At 44.4% G+C, this 17,132-nt stretch overlaps 1 protein-coding gene across 1 annotated transcript in view; it reads right to left on the bottom strand.

Annotated features, from left to right (window-relative positions):
* itpr3 (inositol 1,4,5-trisphosphate receptor, type 3) overlaps positions 1–17,132 on the bottom strand; it is a 459,677-nt gene that overhangs the window by 412,189 nt on the left and 30,356 nt on the right. The window lies entirely within an intron of this gene.

Here is a 17,132-nt window from a genome sequence, read left to right on the forward strand (position 1 = left end):
GCGCATGCGGCTGTTTATAAGCACCGCGGAGGAGATTGCGGCCGGCGAGCTCGCGCACGCCGCCCGGCACCGACGGGAGGCCGGAAATAGCTCCAAGCCGAGCGGATCGGCACTTTATAAGCACCGCGCAGGAGATCGCGGCCGGCGAGCTCGCGCACGCCGCCCGGCACCAACGGGAGGCCGGAAATAGCTCCAAGCCGAGCGGATCGGCACTTTATAAGCACCGCGCAGGAGATCGCGGCCGGCGAGCTCGCGCACGCCGCCCGGCACCAACGGGAGGGCGGAAATAGCTCCAAGCCGAGCGGATCGGCACTTTATAAGCACCGCGCAGGAGATCGCGGCCGGCGAGCTCGCGCACGCCGCCCGGCACCAACGGGAGGTCGGAAATAGCTCCAAGCCGAGCGGATCGGCACTTTATAAGCACCGCGCAGGAGATCGCGGCCGGCGAGCTCGCGCACGCCGCCCGGCACCAACGGGAGGTCGGAAATAGCTCCAAGCCGAGCGGATCGGCACTTTATAAGCACCGCGCAGGAGATCGCGGCCGGCGAGCTCGCGCACGCCGCCCGGCACCAACGGGAGGTCGGAAATAGCTCCGAGCGGATCGGCACTTTATAAGCACCGGGCAGGAGATCGCGGCGCCTCATTGGACGTCCAGCGGGCCGCGCACTCGCGCACGCCGCCCGGTTCAAATTTTCTAAGTGCAACGCACAATGAGATGCATGAGAAACGGCCTTGGTTACCATCACATTTGAAGCGATGAATACGAAGTTAAATTTTATGACTCGGTGTATAAGTCGAGGTCGATTTTTTTCGGTCGATTTTGGATCGAAAAAGGTCGACCAATACACCGGCAAATACGGTAATTCCGATTTATATTATTTCACTGTTTTCACTGTTCCTATAGGAATTCCTATTTTATAATGAATTTGTTTTAGGTGTTTGAAGCTCTAAATCTCTTGTTTCTCTTTCATAGTCATACTTTGAAACCATTCATTTCTTTTCTTTTTTTTAAGTGAAGACAGCTTCTATCCTTAACATCGGGAGTTGTCAGATCTGGTTCGAAATAGGTATCTTGAGCTCAGCTATGCGCAGGTGTGCACTAGTGTAAATTAACTTATCTCCTCAGTCTTAACAAATACAGCTTAATATATCTGAGATTTAAGTTTTTCTTAAATTAAATTAAATTAATTAAATTCCAAATCAATGGAAAATAGCCACCAGGAGAAGGGGCGCGGTCATTCTGACGCCAATTCTCAACAGATTACTCAACACGCGCGTCTCTTGACTCTAGAGCAGGGATGTCAAAGTCAAACACACCGAGGGCCAAAAAAACAAATTTGCTACAAGCCGAGGGCCGGACTGGTTCAATGTTTATTAAAATATATCGGAATGATTGCACATAGCCTTTTGAACTAAGACCTAACACAGTGTACATTATTTAATGATTAAATGAATATGGCAATATTTTGTTATGGCTCTGTCAGTAACTTCAAGGGAAAACATTTTCAACAGCCAAACAGCAAAAAATTCAATTGTTTTAAAAACAAAATGTGTTTCTTAATATCAACATAAATGCATAAGTAAAAGTGCATGCATTATAAACTGAAAATGTATTATTGTGCTGCTCTATGATCTACCGATCATTGCTTTCAAATCGTAAAATAAAAAAATAATCAAATCAGTTGTATTCTTTCTCATGCCTCTTATCTGCAATTTTCCCTTGGTCCATTCAACTGAAAAATAAATATAAATAAATAAAATTAAAAAATTTACAGCACACAGACAAAACAATATTTTCTTCAAAGAAAAATCACGTCTTGTAGAAACAAATGTAAAAATGTAACCGAATTAAAAAACGGAAAATACGTTACAGTTCTGTGATGCTCACTTGTCTGAGGCTGAGCTTGATACTTAGAGGTGTCTCATTGTTTGTACAAGTTCATCAATGTTCGGGGTTAGGCTCTGAGGCTCAAAACCCGTTTTTGATCAACTCTCCTTCTGCAAAGGGCCGGGCTGATTTGGCGATCTCTTTTGCCACAATAAAGCTAGCCTTGGCAGCAGCCTCGCTTTGTGATTTAGCATACGTGAACATAGCCTGTCTGGACTTAAGGCCTCGTTTTAATTCTTCCACCTTCTGTAGCCTTTGTTCATATTCTATATTCTTGTCTTGGTCTGTGTGTTTCTTAGACGTTTGATAGTGCCTTCTTAAATTTAATTCTTTCATTACAGCCGCATTTTCTCCACACAGAAGACACACAGGTTTGCCTCTTACCTCTGTAAACATGTACTCTGCCTCCCACCTGGCCTGAAAACCCGTTCTCAGCGTCCACCTTACGTTTAGCCATTTTTGAGGAGGGGGGTATCAGAAAGTTGAACTCTGCTCTGACTACTGATGAATAATGAAGCCGCTTGTGCGAGCTGCAGGGACATCGCGGGCTACCGTTGCATTGTGGGAAATGTAGTGTTGGTGCGTGCAAAACACCAGCGGGCGGCTGTGGCCTACGGGCCGGTTCTAATAGTAATTCAATATCATCCAGGGGGCCATAGATAATCAATTCGCGGGCCGGATCTGGCCCGCGGGCCGTAACTCTGACATATGTGCTTTAGAGGGATTGGCGTCCTGAAAAGATCCTGAAGCGAATCCTTCAGAATTGATTTCTTAGAGGCGGTTAGCACTCGGACGAATATTTACCGAATTCCGGCTGATTTAACTCTCATCTCCTCATAAGAGCTGCATTATAGCAGCGGGGACAAAGGAGAGTTTGAACCCTTTAAACGGAAAGCCGGTCGCTTACGTTTGATAACTGCAGGATTTGACAATGTGTCAATAAATGTATATGAAACTACACTGCTCAAAAAAATTAAAGGGACAGTTTTTTATCAGGGTATGGCATGAATTCAATTAGACTTTTCTGATAAGGTTTTGGTCAGGTACGTGGCAGAGGGGGTTGTTAATCAGTTTCAGCTGCATTGGTGTTGATGGAATTAACAACAGGTGCACGAGAGGGGCAATAACGAGATGGTCTCCAAAACAGGACTGGTTTTGCAGGTGGAGGCCATTTCAAGTTATTCCTCTTGAACTTTTTTAACAGTTTTTCCACAAGTGTTGGCTTTAGCTAAAGTCATTATCACGACTGGGAACACGAGGCGATTTCTTAACCCTCCTGAAGTTGCGCAGATTGTCCAACTCCTCCAGGATGTCACATGCATGTGTGCTCTTGCAAGAAAATTTGATGTGTTTACCAGGACAATCTCCAGAGCATGGAGGAGATTCCAGGAGACAGGCAGTTACTCTAGGAGAGCTGGACAGGGCCATAGACGGTCCTCATTCCATCAGCAGGACCGATATCTGCTGCTTTGTGCAAGGAGGAACAGGTTGAGCACTGCCCGAGCCCTACAAAATGACCTCCAGCAGGCTACTGACGTGAATGTCTCTGCCCAATCAGTCAGAAACAGACTTCACGAGGGTGGCCTCAGGGCACAACGTCCTTTGGGGTGTGCCCTGTGTTCATTGCTCAGCACAGTGGAGCTCGATTGGCATTTGCCATAGAACACCAGAATTGGCAAGTCCGCCACTGGCGCCCTGTGCTTTTCACAGATGAGAGCAGGTTTACCCTGAGCACCTGTGATAGACGTGAAAGGATCTGGAGAAGCCAAGGTGAGCGCTATGCTGCCTGCAACATCATTCAGCATGACCGGTTTGGTGGTGGGTCAGTAGTGATGGTCTGGGGAGGCATTTCCATGGAGGGACGAACAGACCTCTACAGGCTGGAGAACGGCAGTCTGACTGCCATTAGGTATTGGGATGAAATCCTTGCACCCATGGTCAGACCCTACGCTGGTGCAGTAGGTCCTGGGTTCCTCCTGATCCACGACAATGCCCGGCCTCATGTGGCAAGAGTATGCAGACAGTATCTGGAGGATGACGGAATTGACACAATCGAATGGCCCTCACGATCACCTGATTTAAACCCGATAGAACACCTCTGGGACATAATGTTTCGGTCCATCAGATGCCACCATGTTGCTCCTCAGACTTTACAGGAGCTCACTGATGCCCTTAGACAGATCTGGGAGGACACAAGCATCTTGTCGTCTCATTAGGAGCATGCCGCGACGTTGTCAAGCATGCATACAAGCTCGTGGGGGCACACAAGATATAGAAGAGAATTTTGAGTTGCAGAAATTGAATTTAGGCAAAATTGACGAGCCTGCCATATCATTTTTCACTTCGATTTTTTGGGGTGTCTATATACTGAGCACTCTGTAGGCTGAAAACTTTTATTTCCATCAAAAGATGTGGCATCGTTTTGTTCCTGAAACATTAAACTGTCCATATCAGTATAGATATCTAACATCTTTTTTTTCACCATTGAAATCTGATGTGTTTTCAAAGTGTTCCTTTAATTTTTTTGAGCAATGTATTTAGTGCATATTATTAGAACATTAAACAATAGTTTCAAACATGTAAATAAAACATTAATAGTATAAATAACATACAGAAAATATTGTATAAATATTGAAAATATAAATATTATACGTGCGTGTGTGCGCGTGTGTGTAACATGCAGATGTGACGTTCTGTTGTTAACCTTGGTTAAACAGGGCCCTCTAGTAGTCACAAGTTACCATATACATTATTTTTTGTAGATGTATATGTAGATGTAGCTAAAGTATACATACTGTAAATATGATTTTAGGACTCTTTTATTATTCTAACAACTTTTTATGAACAAGGTACAATAGTGTAAATATATTTTCAGAAGTCTTTTATTATAACAACTTCTTTTATAACAAAGTACAACACTGCAAATAGGTTTTTAGAATTTTTAATATAACTTTTTTTTTACTGGATGCGATGCAGTGAAGCCGCGATAAACGTACCGCGAAATAGCGAGGGATCACTGTACATACATAAGTGAGTGACGGTACTTTGTGTGTGTGTGTGTGTGTGTGTGTGTGTGTGTGTGTGTGTGTGTGTGTGTGTGTGTGTGTGTGTGTGTGTGTGTGTGTGTGTGTGTGTGTGTGTGTGTGTGTGTGTGTGCGTGTTTCCCCTCATATATCATAAAAAATTTGAGCCAGATGGAGAAGCGGCGGTGGTGGCGTACACATTAGGGGCTCACTCGGGGGTACCAGATTCTTTCATCACCCTTTAATCGTGGATAACTATTGAATCAAGTTACATCTCCATGATTAAACTGATTCAGTAATTGACTCAACTGGTATGAAGTGATCACTTCACAGTTGGTAACTGCCACTAAGGGAAGAATTCCACTTCAACGTCTTGCTCTTGGCCCTTTTTATGGCTGCTATCCATTAACGTTGGTTCTTGTTTTAGTTGTCTGTATAGTGCTCGTCACTTATTTTGTCCCGTTTGTTGCCGATTTGTTTTGTTTTCAGTAACATGTTTTTTATTCTGCCAAAGCAGCTTTGTTTACATTTGGCGCAGTGCATCGTGGGATGCATGACATCAAGCTACAGAGGTCTATACTGTTAGACATCCAATGAAACGTGATCTTTGCAAATGTGAGCCTTCTGCTATCACACGAGCTTGGACATCCAATGAAACATGATTTTGGCAAATGTGAGCCTTCTGCTATCACACGAGCCTGGTCATCATTGAGAAGCTGTGTCAGACTCTACGACACACTATGACGTAAAAAACGGACAGTACTTAAAATTTAGGGTAGGCGGGGGCTATGCTTTAAAAAAGTGATCCCCAACCCCTGGGCCGTGGATCGGTACCGGTCCGTGGATCATTTGGTACCAGGCTGCACAAGAAAAAATAAATAACTTGTATTATTTCTGTAATATTTATGTATCTTAGTCTGAATGCTCTTTTATTTTGAAAAATTAACCGGATTATCTCCTACACCTCGATGATTTGAAAATAACATAACATTCCTCGTGATGATGTTGGTGTGATGTTATGAGTAAGCTGAGAGTACAGTTGCATAGGAGTACACAGTAGATTCACATTTATTATTATATTATACCATTGTTTTTATGCCAGTCGTACCATTTTATTTTGTTGTATTTATGAACCACACCTTAAAGGCCAGTCCGTGTGTTAGAAAAATTGTATATATATGTTATCATGCGTTCTCTAATGAGTACTTATTCATAATGTTACTGTTCAGTATGCTTGCTGCTTTGCCTTGCTTATTCTTATCTTGTACAACAGAACAGAAGGATTACGGCTGGGTCAGGGGCGAGATGACGGTTGTGTCAAACAAGATGCTGCTGACAGCTCAGCGTCCACCAGAACAGATCGTGAAAACAACACGTCTCGGAATATTGCTTAAACTGTTTTGCTGATATAGCCATATCTGCACGCAACACTTTGTGCGTTACTTTTTGTTTCTTTTCTTACGAGACGAAGCCACAATCTCTTATGCGACGTGGCGGTGGCAAGGCTCTCCGCACTTCAGTTGCTCCCCCCACCCTTGTTATCAGCTGGGAAGATTGTCATGTCTATGTTGTGGGCCCGTGTGTTTGTTTCTGTGTATGTTTGTCTTTGTGTATCAGTTCGTTATAAAGGTTGGAATTGCGCTAAATTGGTGCACGAAAACGGTGTGCTAGACAATGGTTTATCAGATTTGCATTGTTAAATGTAAAAATTAGAAATTATAGAATAATATGACGGTTGTGGGCAGAAACTCATCCGACGAGGAGAGTGCCCAACCCTTATAAAAATGTGAGAGTAAGAGAAAACATACATTGTAGAACTGGATAAAATTAGATTAATGATTAGAAATCAATGGTGTTATTATTATTCTCTAATCCCCTGCATTGCAAATGTCTTCTTGATGCAGATAGGTTAACAGGCTAGGACTTTAGTGAGGAGATAATTTATCAATTGATGGGGGTTAGTAATTGTCCAAATTCTAGTCATATGTTTTGAGAGACCACAGCAACAACATTATATTTAATTTGCAGGCCATTATTTAGTACGATATGACAGTGTCTAGCTAAGTAGACTGTTCTATCAAAAAATGTGAGAGTGAAGGAGGAGGTTTGATTTGTAATCTGACATTTGGGTCCCATTTTGAAGAGTCTCTGCAGGAGCATAGATTGTTTTTGTTTAAAGATGTGTTTAACAGTTTATCTCGGTGCAGTGAGGATATAGCAATTTTACAAGACTTAAAATTAAAAATTAAAAAGCAAAATTACATTCTCATTTTCCCAGATGAGAGGAAAATTGAAAGATAAGGAAGACGAAGAAAAGATAAAAAGAACTTGCTGTTGCACAGACAGGAAGATGATGACACAGTGTCAGCGCGAGCTCGCTTAAGAATCGCAGCTAAGAATGTGATGAATGAAGATGAGAAAAATGATCAAATTACAAAGACAGATGTTGTGGCACGGCAAAGCGAACCATCCTTTCCGTCTTTGTACCCCAAATTAAACAACTCATTGCTTCCTTTAATTTGAGAGGTGATGAAGTACAACAGGTTTTCATGGCATCCTTAACCAAACATTGGGCAAGCGTTAAAGGTACCTGGAGTCCTTTTGATCGCCAGGGCCGTCCATTGGAATATAACAGGGTGCCATTACAAATACAAATTGACCAACTATTGGGCAGGATAAAAATAAAATTCCAACGTAGAGCAAATTACACAGACATTGGCCGAACTAAACAAAAACAAGATAAGTTGTTTGAAGACTTTAGACACAGACCAGAAAGAGTGTTCAACTGATGTCTATGATCAACAACTCAAAAATGCTCTACATGCAAATTTGCGACCAGTATTATGTCGACAATGAATAAATTCGACACATTTTTCCCTATAAAATGGTGCCGTTTGGGTTTGAAGTACATAGTCGCTTCAAAGGAGGAAAAGCATGATTTAAGATACGCGATTGATCAATGAGAAGGCTATCCCTTGTGCCAGGGGTGTCAAACTCATTTGTTCAAGGGCCGTGGTGTAGTCATGGCTTCTTTTGGAGGGCCGGTATGACTGTCATACCCGAGTAGATGTGTGAGCGCCTCATATTGTGGGAGTTGCAAAACAAGCTGACGAGTAACTCGCTTTCAAATCAGACAAATACAAACTGGTCTAATATTTAAACTTACAACATTATTAAGAGGGAAGATAATTTGCAATTCGAGTAATGACATGAATATGAAGCACAATTTGACACCTGTGCCTTATACAAAGGTAAAGTAGGATTAGGAATTGCTTGCAATATAATTACAAATTAGTTAACACCTGTGTGATTGATTGATTGATTGATTGATTGATTGATTGATTGATTGATTGATTGATTGATTGATTGATTGATTGATTGATTGATTGATTGTCAGAGTGAGTGAGTGAGTGAGTGAGTGAGTGAGTGAGTGAGTGAGTGAGTGAGTGAGTGAGTGAGTGAGTGAGTGAGTGAGTGAGTGACTTTTCTGTCGCCTGCACGTCATCTTTCTTGCATGGCTACGTTGCTGTCTCAGCTGCTCTCAATCCTGCCACTCTCATTCCCCTTCCTGACGACGGCGGATTCCATGATTGTGTCGATGCTGCCCAACAGATTGCAAAGGCTCGGCCTGATTTGGAAGATACGCCTCTGCCAGATGGTCATGTGGGTTTTGTTGATGGGTCTTCTAAGAAAATGAATCTGGTGTGACCCTTACTGGGTATGCCATTGTTACTGCCGACGAAGTCTTGGAGGCTGCTAAACTGCCATCCTATATGTCAGCACAGGCCGCTGAGCTCATTGCTTTGACTGGGGCCTGCAAATTGTTTGCAAACAAGTCCGTCACTATCTGGACTGATAGTCATTTTGCTTTTGCTACAGTGCACGTTTTTGCTCAGCAGTGGAGCAACCGTGGCATGATAACTTCTACAGGGAAGCCCGTCACCCATTCCACATTACTAACTCAACTTTTGGACGCTGTCCAGCTACCTTTAAAGGTGGCGGTTTGCAAATGTGCTGCTCACACTGCAAGATCTGATCCTGTTTCTCTTGGTAATGCTTTTGCTGACAAATCCGCTAAGGCCGCTGCAGAAGGCCTGCTCCATGTCCTCTCGTCTCTCACTGATCATGATTCGATGTCACACATCTCCCCTGATGTGTTGCTTGACATGCAGTCTCAGAGCCCCTCCCAGGAACGACTCTCTTGGGAAAAACGGGGTGCAACTAAAAACACTGAAGGTCTTTTTGTGTGACCTTTGGGCAAACCTGTCTTGCCTCGTAACTTGTTCAAATGGGCTGCTATTTCGAGTCATGGGGTCACCCATGTCTCGACAGGGGGTATGGTGAAACAAGTTGAAGCTATTTATACGACATACGGTTTTGCAGCTTTTTCACGAGGCAATTTAAGACCTCAGAGAGGAAAGTTCCCGACTCCATTGTATCCGCTTCAGACAATACATATTATTTATATCCAATTACATAAATGTGAAGGGAAAAAATATTATTTTTTCTTCTGCTTTTATTTGTTTTCTGCATTTATCTTATTGTAAAAAGGTGATCTCCGCAGACCCAACCTAAGTACGGAAGGTGAGCAAAGTCTGGTAATAGTGCCTGATCCTGGTGCCAAGATCCAGGGTTGACACGAAAGCTAGCAGAAGCTAATTTCCAAGACACCAACCCGAAGCTCAGGGTGTTGACTCTGAGGAGATCCAAAAACATGAGCATTAGAGAGTCATTTGGTGAGTACTTTAATCCGGCTGTGGCCTGCGCAAAGTCGGCCATGTGTTTTTGGTTGCTTTTGCTGGTTTGTGTTACCATTGTATTTTTTTTCGGGGGTTATTTTATTTGGAGGGATGGAGTACCATGAGCCTCGAACATTCTTCTCTCGGGCAACTACCAACGCTGATTCTAATCAATATGGCTCATGGGGAAAAATTGCTAGACATAAGCGCAACACAAAATCCCCTTTTGATCATGTTGTTTGTACACCAGAAACCGTCCGCGTTCCAACTTGCGTACCATGGCTTTTGTCTTGGACTTACAATAACTCATTAATGTTTACTGTGGCTCCTAATACATCTTCTTCTATTATTTTACCTATGAAAAGTTTCAAAGGTTTCGAAATGGTCACCCCGCTCTCTGGTTCCAGTGAAGAGGCTGTGTTCTTTGCTAAACGAGTGACTTTGAAGAATCAGGGCACAAGCCTCCTTTTGACTCTTACACTCCCTGATGGTCAAATTCGTCCTCCAAATGCCACCTTGTTTGACACTTCTTGTTGGGGTTTTCAACTGTGGGCCTGGTCCTCTGGAATCGATCCTCACTTTCCTATTGCTATTTGCCTTAATAAAACAATGTCGATCGCAGACCGTCCCATTACAAATACAATTACACCTTGTCAGCAGGAGCAAAAATCACAAGTATGCTCCTCACTGATATAGACAGCTATTTTGTAGCCTCCACAGGAATAAGTGGTCAAACCAACAACTGGCTTCTTATGGCTGAGCAAGCCGCAAAAATGGCTAACACCAGTTGCATTGCATGTATGGGTCCAAGACCTCTTTTGAAAATACCTGCAAATATAGTTCCTAAGTGTGCTGTTGTTTTAATGTTAAACTCATCCATTTCACCCACTCATGATTGTTTTAAATGGGATAAGGTTTACCCTGTTGCCTCTATGACAAAATATAAACCCCTTTTTTCGTCCGATGTAGATAAGGGTAATTTTACATGCATTAGATTACCTGGTACCGGTGAGAAGCTCGGCGCCGTACCTACTCCATGGTGTGGGTCCATGACCAATGTCACTGCCCCTTTTTGCCCATTGCTCGTAGTGATATTTGGTTTTGGTGTAATAGTAAAAAACTTTGATAGGTTGCCTTTAAACAGCTCTGGAATTTGCGCTTTGGTAGGCCTATTGTTTCCTGTTCATTTGATACCAATGTCTTATGATCTAACATCTTTTGCTAAGTCCGTAGTGGCCGAATACTGGCCGAGAACGAAGCGAAACGCCGAATGGCAGGGCACAGCTAATCCAACTTACATAGACGCCATTGGTGTTCCTAGAGGAGTACCGGATGAGTATAAGCTGGTGAATCAGATAGCAGCTGGTTTTGAATCCGCCCTGTGTTGGTGGTGTACTCTTAACAAAAATGTTGACAGGATTAACTACATCCACTACAACGTGCAGAGGCTTGGAAACTGGACCGAGGCGGGTTTCAAGGCGGTCCACTCCCAACTGGCCGCTACTTCCCTCATGGCTTTCCGGAATCGAATGGCCCTTGACATGCTACTCTCAAAAGAGGGCGGTGTCTGTGCCATGTTTGGTGAGCAATGTTGCACATTTATTCCAAATAATACTGCAGCCGACGGAAGCCTGTCCCGGGCCCTTGAGGGTCTGAGGACCTTGAATGTGAGGATGAAGGAACACAGTGGGGTGAACACGGAGGTTTTGACCGACTGGTTGAACGTGTTCGGAAAGTACCGCACCCTGGTTTCCTTGGTTCTGGTCTCCATTGCCGTTTTCTCTGCCATTTTGACCCTGTGTGGATGTTGCTGCATTCCTTGTCTCCGATCCTTAATTAATAAGCTAATTACAACTGCTATCTCTCCACCAGCTGAGACTTTTCCGTTACTCAAAAGGGATGACCTTTCGATCGACGGGAGTTCTTTCTCTAGTGACGACTCTGTCAGCGAATCTATTGTGGTAAACCTGTCCGATTTGTTTCCTGACTCTGGCTTTGACGATTAAGACTCAATTTCCTCCCAAGTGTAAGGTAGTTCTTGCGAAATGTGATCCCTTGGCTGAAAAACTTTTGAAGTGGCCATATGGGTGATAAGTTGGTCCCCGAGAACGTATGATAAACAGGAGGGAATTGTTAGAAAAATTGTATATATATGTTATCATGCGTTCTCTAATGAGTACTTATTCATAATGTTACTGTTCAGTATGCTTGCTGCTTTGCCTTGCTTATTCTTATCTTGTACAACAGAACAGAAGAATTACGGCTGGGTCAGGGGCGAGATGACGGTTGTGTCAAACAAGATGCTGCTGACAGCTCAGCGTCCACCAGAACAGATCGTGAAAACAACACGTCAAACGATGCATCATGAACCTTCTGATCTTCCTTAAAGAACGTCACTTTCTCTTTTTATCTCTCGGAATATTGCTTAAACTGTTTTGCTGATATAGCCATATCTGCACGCAACACTTTGTGCGTTACTTTTTGTTTCTTTTCTTACGAGACGAAGCCACAATCTCTTCCCCCCCCCACCCCTTAAGGGCTAATCGTCTCACACTGTGGGTAGGGCATTCCAAATAAAAAGAGCGAGCAGTGTAAAACTGATTTTTAGTGTAGTCGGATTGGTGTAAATCTGAATGCACTCCTCGCGAGAAAAGACTCAATATTCTGCCTCACTGGTTTTGTCTGCTGATCCTTTTGCTGATTTTGAACCTAACACCGTGAAAATATTGTCTGACATTAATCTGGTCCTTGGTGCTAAAACGGTTGAGGACCGCTACTTTAAAAGACCTAAACCGCATACACATCAAAGAAGACTTTAATTTCCAGATGATTGTTCGACCTCTTCTTTCGACTAACGACCGTGCAGTTAGTAGTGAAATAAATAAAATCATCAAAATTAAAAATCAGCCCCAAAGGCTCATGTATTAACTTAATTTCCAAAGGCAAATATGAAGATCATTTTTGCTATAATTATAGTTAGTTGTAAACATAAAATGCAGTTTCAGTTGTCGCTTTTCCAAAAGCATTTTTGGTTTTATTTCATTAATGAAAGTGTTGGTTTTTTCATGTTTAGTTTCAGTTATTTTGGTAGTTTCCATTGATTAAAATAACTGATGAGCGCACACAGGCACTGGAAGCATGCCAGAGTGCTGCCAAAGGGCAGCTGTGGCTACTCACGTAGATAACCGCCAGCAGAGTGTGAATGCGTGAATAAATGACATTTATAATAATAATAATATCCATTGTGAGCGTTTCGAATGTCCAGTTAACCAGAAAAGCTCCATATCAGTCTGATGCATTGTCATAATTGTTATTATTGGGATTCCCTTGGAATAGCTGGACCAAGTGGCTGGAGAAAGAAAGTCTGGTAAAATTGTTGCCCCTGGATCTGACCCCGGATCAAAGGAAGGAAGGAAGGAAGGAAGGAAGGAAGGAAGGAAGGAAGGAAGGAAGGAAGGACAGATGTAAATCACATTATTTTCATCGTGAGGAGCTGAGAATGTAAAGATTATTCAAGGGTTCCATGAATTTCCAGTGTACACTGGCCATGTGAGATGTGTGTCACAGGAGTTTGAGGGTATGTGATATTCTTTTACAGTTGTGTGAAGCAGCGGTTTTTGGTAACCTTAAATGGGGAAAAAACAAGTCTTCAGAGAAAGGACCCATCTAAAACACAGAAAGCTACAGTCATTAAGGGCCTGTCTCTCCGCTGAAGTCGGATGCTAACGATGATAACATGGTCAGATGGAAATCATCACTGGGGTGTAGTCGATATTAACAGAGTCTGTCAAGACTGAAGTGTGATTCCTTGCTCGACAATATCAGACACCATACACGTCACACCTCATTCTTACTGTTTCTTCAGATTTGATTGAAGCGTTGGTATTCCAAATGATCTGAAATCACCGTTGTGGGACACTATGAAATTGCCAAATGTAATACGCACTAACTGACTCTTTTTTTTTTTTTAATCCTGCATGAGATGCCCCGTTCTGTAATGATCGGACAGTACAGCCAAGTGCAGAGTGACCAGACTTTATTGTGAATGGGGAAGGAAACGATGGAGGGCTGAAACAGTGGACAAACGAGGCTGTACTCATCGGGCGTGGGTGGCTGGATGGCGAGCCAAGGGAAGGAGCACTCGACTGAGCTTCTCGTAAGCGTGGACGGCTTCTGAATTGGACGACTGCTGCTGCAAAAGTAGGACAGGACTGACAGATCAAGACACGAATCACAGGGAAACGGGGAGTCAAGCTTTCTAGGATCGATGCTTACAAGGACATGACGAGACAAGCTGACAATGGGCTAATATAGCGCTCCTGATGAGCCAGTGCCAGGTGACAGTGGTTACGGTGATTGTAGGGCATGGCCAAGCGGCCGGTGGCGCCTACTCATGACAGACCACCCCCCCCCCACAAGGGATGGCCCCCGACGTCCCCAGGTTGCACCAACCGCCCACCCCTCCCGAACCCACCGGAACAGGCGGGCGGGAGGGATCAATACTCTGTCAATGCGTCCAACTACTCGGCGGACGACGCAGTGACAGGTGCGGGAGGCGAAGACGTCGAGCCCAGTGAATGGTGCTGCACGGGACCCTCCCTCTCAGCCGAGGACCGGGCTGGTCCGGATGCCGGCGGTGAAACTCTGTGATGAGTGAAGGGTTGAGGATCCAGCGGCTCAGCACCCAGGAGCGGTGCGCGTCGTCGCAACCCTCCCAGTCCACAAGATACCAGAACCCACGGCCGCGTCATCGCAGCCGGAGCAGGGAACGGACGGTGTAGACCGGTTCTCCCTCGACGAGCCGGGGTGGCGGCGCGGCAGACGTCGAGACCAGGGGACTCTCAAAGACGGGCTTCACACGAGGGACGTGGAACGTGGGACGGACTCTCATGGAACCAGGGAGGCGCAGGTGGACGTGCTGATCACCTTGCGTATTGGGAACGGACCAACGAAGCGGGGAGCCAGCTTGCGGGATCCTGACCATAACGGTAAGTCCCGCATCGAGAGCCACACTCACTGTCCTACGCTCTACACTGGGCCGGCATCCGGTGCGTTTTTCGCCTGGCAAGTGTAGCCTGCAACTGAATGGATGACAGAGACCCAGGCAGGCTCTTGCCCAGGCCCGGTGACAGCGGCAAACACAGCCCAGGGCGGACGGGCACACAGCACTACGCTCCTGGTGGGCGAACAGGGGCGGTTGATATCCAAACACGCAGTAGAAGGGCGAAAGTCCCGTGACCGAACTGGGAAGGGCATTATGAGCATATTCCACCCAGGGAAGCTGTTTGGCCCGCCCGCGCTGATCCCCAGCGGCCATGCATCGGAGGGACTTACCCAGCTCCTGGTTCAGGCGTTCCGCTTGCCCGTTGGATTGCAGGTGAAACCCCGTGGAGAGGCTGGCTGTGGCGCCGAGGAGACGACAGAATTCCACCCAGAAGGCAGAGGCGAATTGTGGGCCTCGGTGCGACACGATGTCCTGTGGGAGACCATGGTGACGAAAAATCTACCGCAGCATAATGGACGCCATTTTCTTTGCTGACGGGGGCTTAGGCAGGGGAATAAAATGGCTATTTTGCTATGGCATCTTGCTAAAGCGGTCTACAACCGGAAGAACTGCCGTGTTCCCCTCCGAGGGCGGAAGACCCGTGACAAAGTCAATCGACAAGTGGGACCGGGGACGCCGGGGAACGGGCAAAGGTTGGAGTAATCCGGCCGGAGGACAATGAGACGCCTTGCAGCGGTTACAGATGGGGCAGGCCCAAACATTATCGCGGATGTCCTCTCTCCAGCTCGACCTCAAATTGTCTCTTGGGCTCAGGCACTCGTAAAACGCCTCTTCAGCTCAACGAATGCATGCTCCGCTGGTTCTGTCCATTTGTACGGAGAGGCGGGGCTGGTGAGAGCAGTGAGAGGGGCAACCACTGTGCTATATCCGCGAATGAAGCGACGATTCCTTCAGGAAACACTTGAATCTTGATTGAGCCTTTGTTGACCTTTTGTTGATCTCACATAGAGTTGCTATTGGACTTTTATTTGACAATATTATTATATTGACTTATTTGACTCTTATTTTGAAGTACTATAGACTTTTATTTTGAAGTGCATTAGAGCTAAGATGGCTGCCGGTCACCTTTAACCTTACGAGTAACACCTGTAGAATATGGGCAGTAGAATTGTTTGAAGGAGGCGATCGCTGATGGTATAGGGCAGGGTTCGGCAACCCAAAATGTTCGAAGAGCCATATTGGCCCAAAAAAACCCAAAAAAACATACCTCTCTGGAGCCGCAAAAATCTAAAAGCCTTTTATAATGCAACATAGACTGTCAATACATAAGATGTATGTATACTATTAAAATAATTTAAAGAAAAATAGTGGTATCAATTTGATCATTTCTTCTTGCGACCCATTAGAGTTCACGTACCTGCATAGCAGAGCTGTCTGTTCGATACTGGTCACGTCACACTACTCATCCATCACAGGCCATTGAGAAAGCTGGAGCTGAATTGATGTCCTTGATTTGCTGATCGGTGATATTGTTTGTGCGGAGAGGCATGTGTTTAATTTTCTGAATGATCTCGGTTTTGTTTTTGAAGTTCGAAAATAGGCACTCTGATATTTTAATGAATTAATCCTTCACGAACTCGCCATCGGTGAATGGTTTTTCCGTGCTTTATTATCTACCGAGCTGCAACAAAACGTGTATTGCTAGTAGAGTTTGGAGATGCAATCCACTTCTTGAAACAGTTTTTTTGGTCCTCAAATTTCTCCACCAGCACAGCAATTGCACCTTTCCTTTCAGTTGCAACTGGGGGATCGGCAGCATATTTAGCATGCTTTAGCTGAAAATGTCGCTCCAAATTCCTCTTTTTGTTATTTGACAATTTCTCATTGATAATCAAGCATGCAGGCAATGCTTCAGCATTGGCAATGAAAGCAAAAAGTTCAAAATTACATTCTTTCTTAAAGCCTCTGTTCTCATCAGTAATCTTTCTCTTTTTGCCTTTTGAATCCATGGCCCATCACTCACACACCTGTTTGTTTACAACTCACCTGTGCTGTGTCGCAGGCTATGATGCAATTTTGCTATTTGGCGTCATTCTTAAATTCGGTATTTTTAATATATTTACAACTACATACATACATTTTTAAAGCATAACAATTCTTGTGTCATGATAACCATCTAAAAAACATATTTAAAACAACAACAAAAACAAAAAACGTATTTTTCCATTTTCACGCATTTTTGCAAAAACTCCAGGGAGCCGCTAGGGGCGTGCTAAAGAGCCGCATACCAGCTCTGCCAAACCCCTGAAGCCGACTAACCCAGTTTAAGAACCACTGGTATTACTCCTCACTTGAGGGAACGAGGCAATAGGACAGGGGAATGCCCTTCAACGCTTATTCATTACTTGACTATTTATTTATTAATCAACAATTGATTCATACTCAATGCTCTATTGATTTATTGCTCAACTCTTTGT

The sequence above is a fragment of the Syngnathus scovelli genome, chromosome 2 (assembly GCF_024217435.2).
Source record: "Syngnathus scovelli strain Florida chromosome 2, RoL_Ssco_1.2, whole genome shotgun sequence".
Classification (NCBI taxonomy): domain Eukaryota; kingdom Metazoa; phylum Chordata; class Actinopteri; order Syngnathiformes; family Syngnathidae; genus Syngnathus; species Syngnathus scovelli.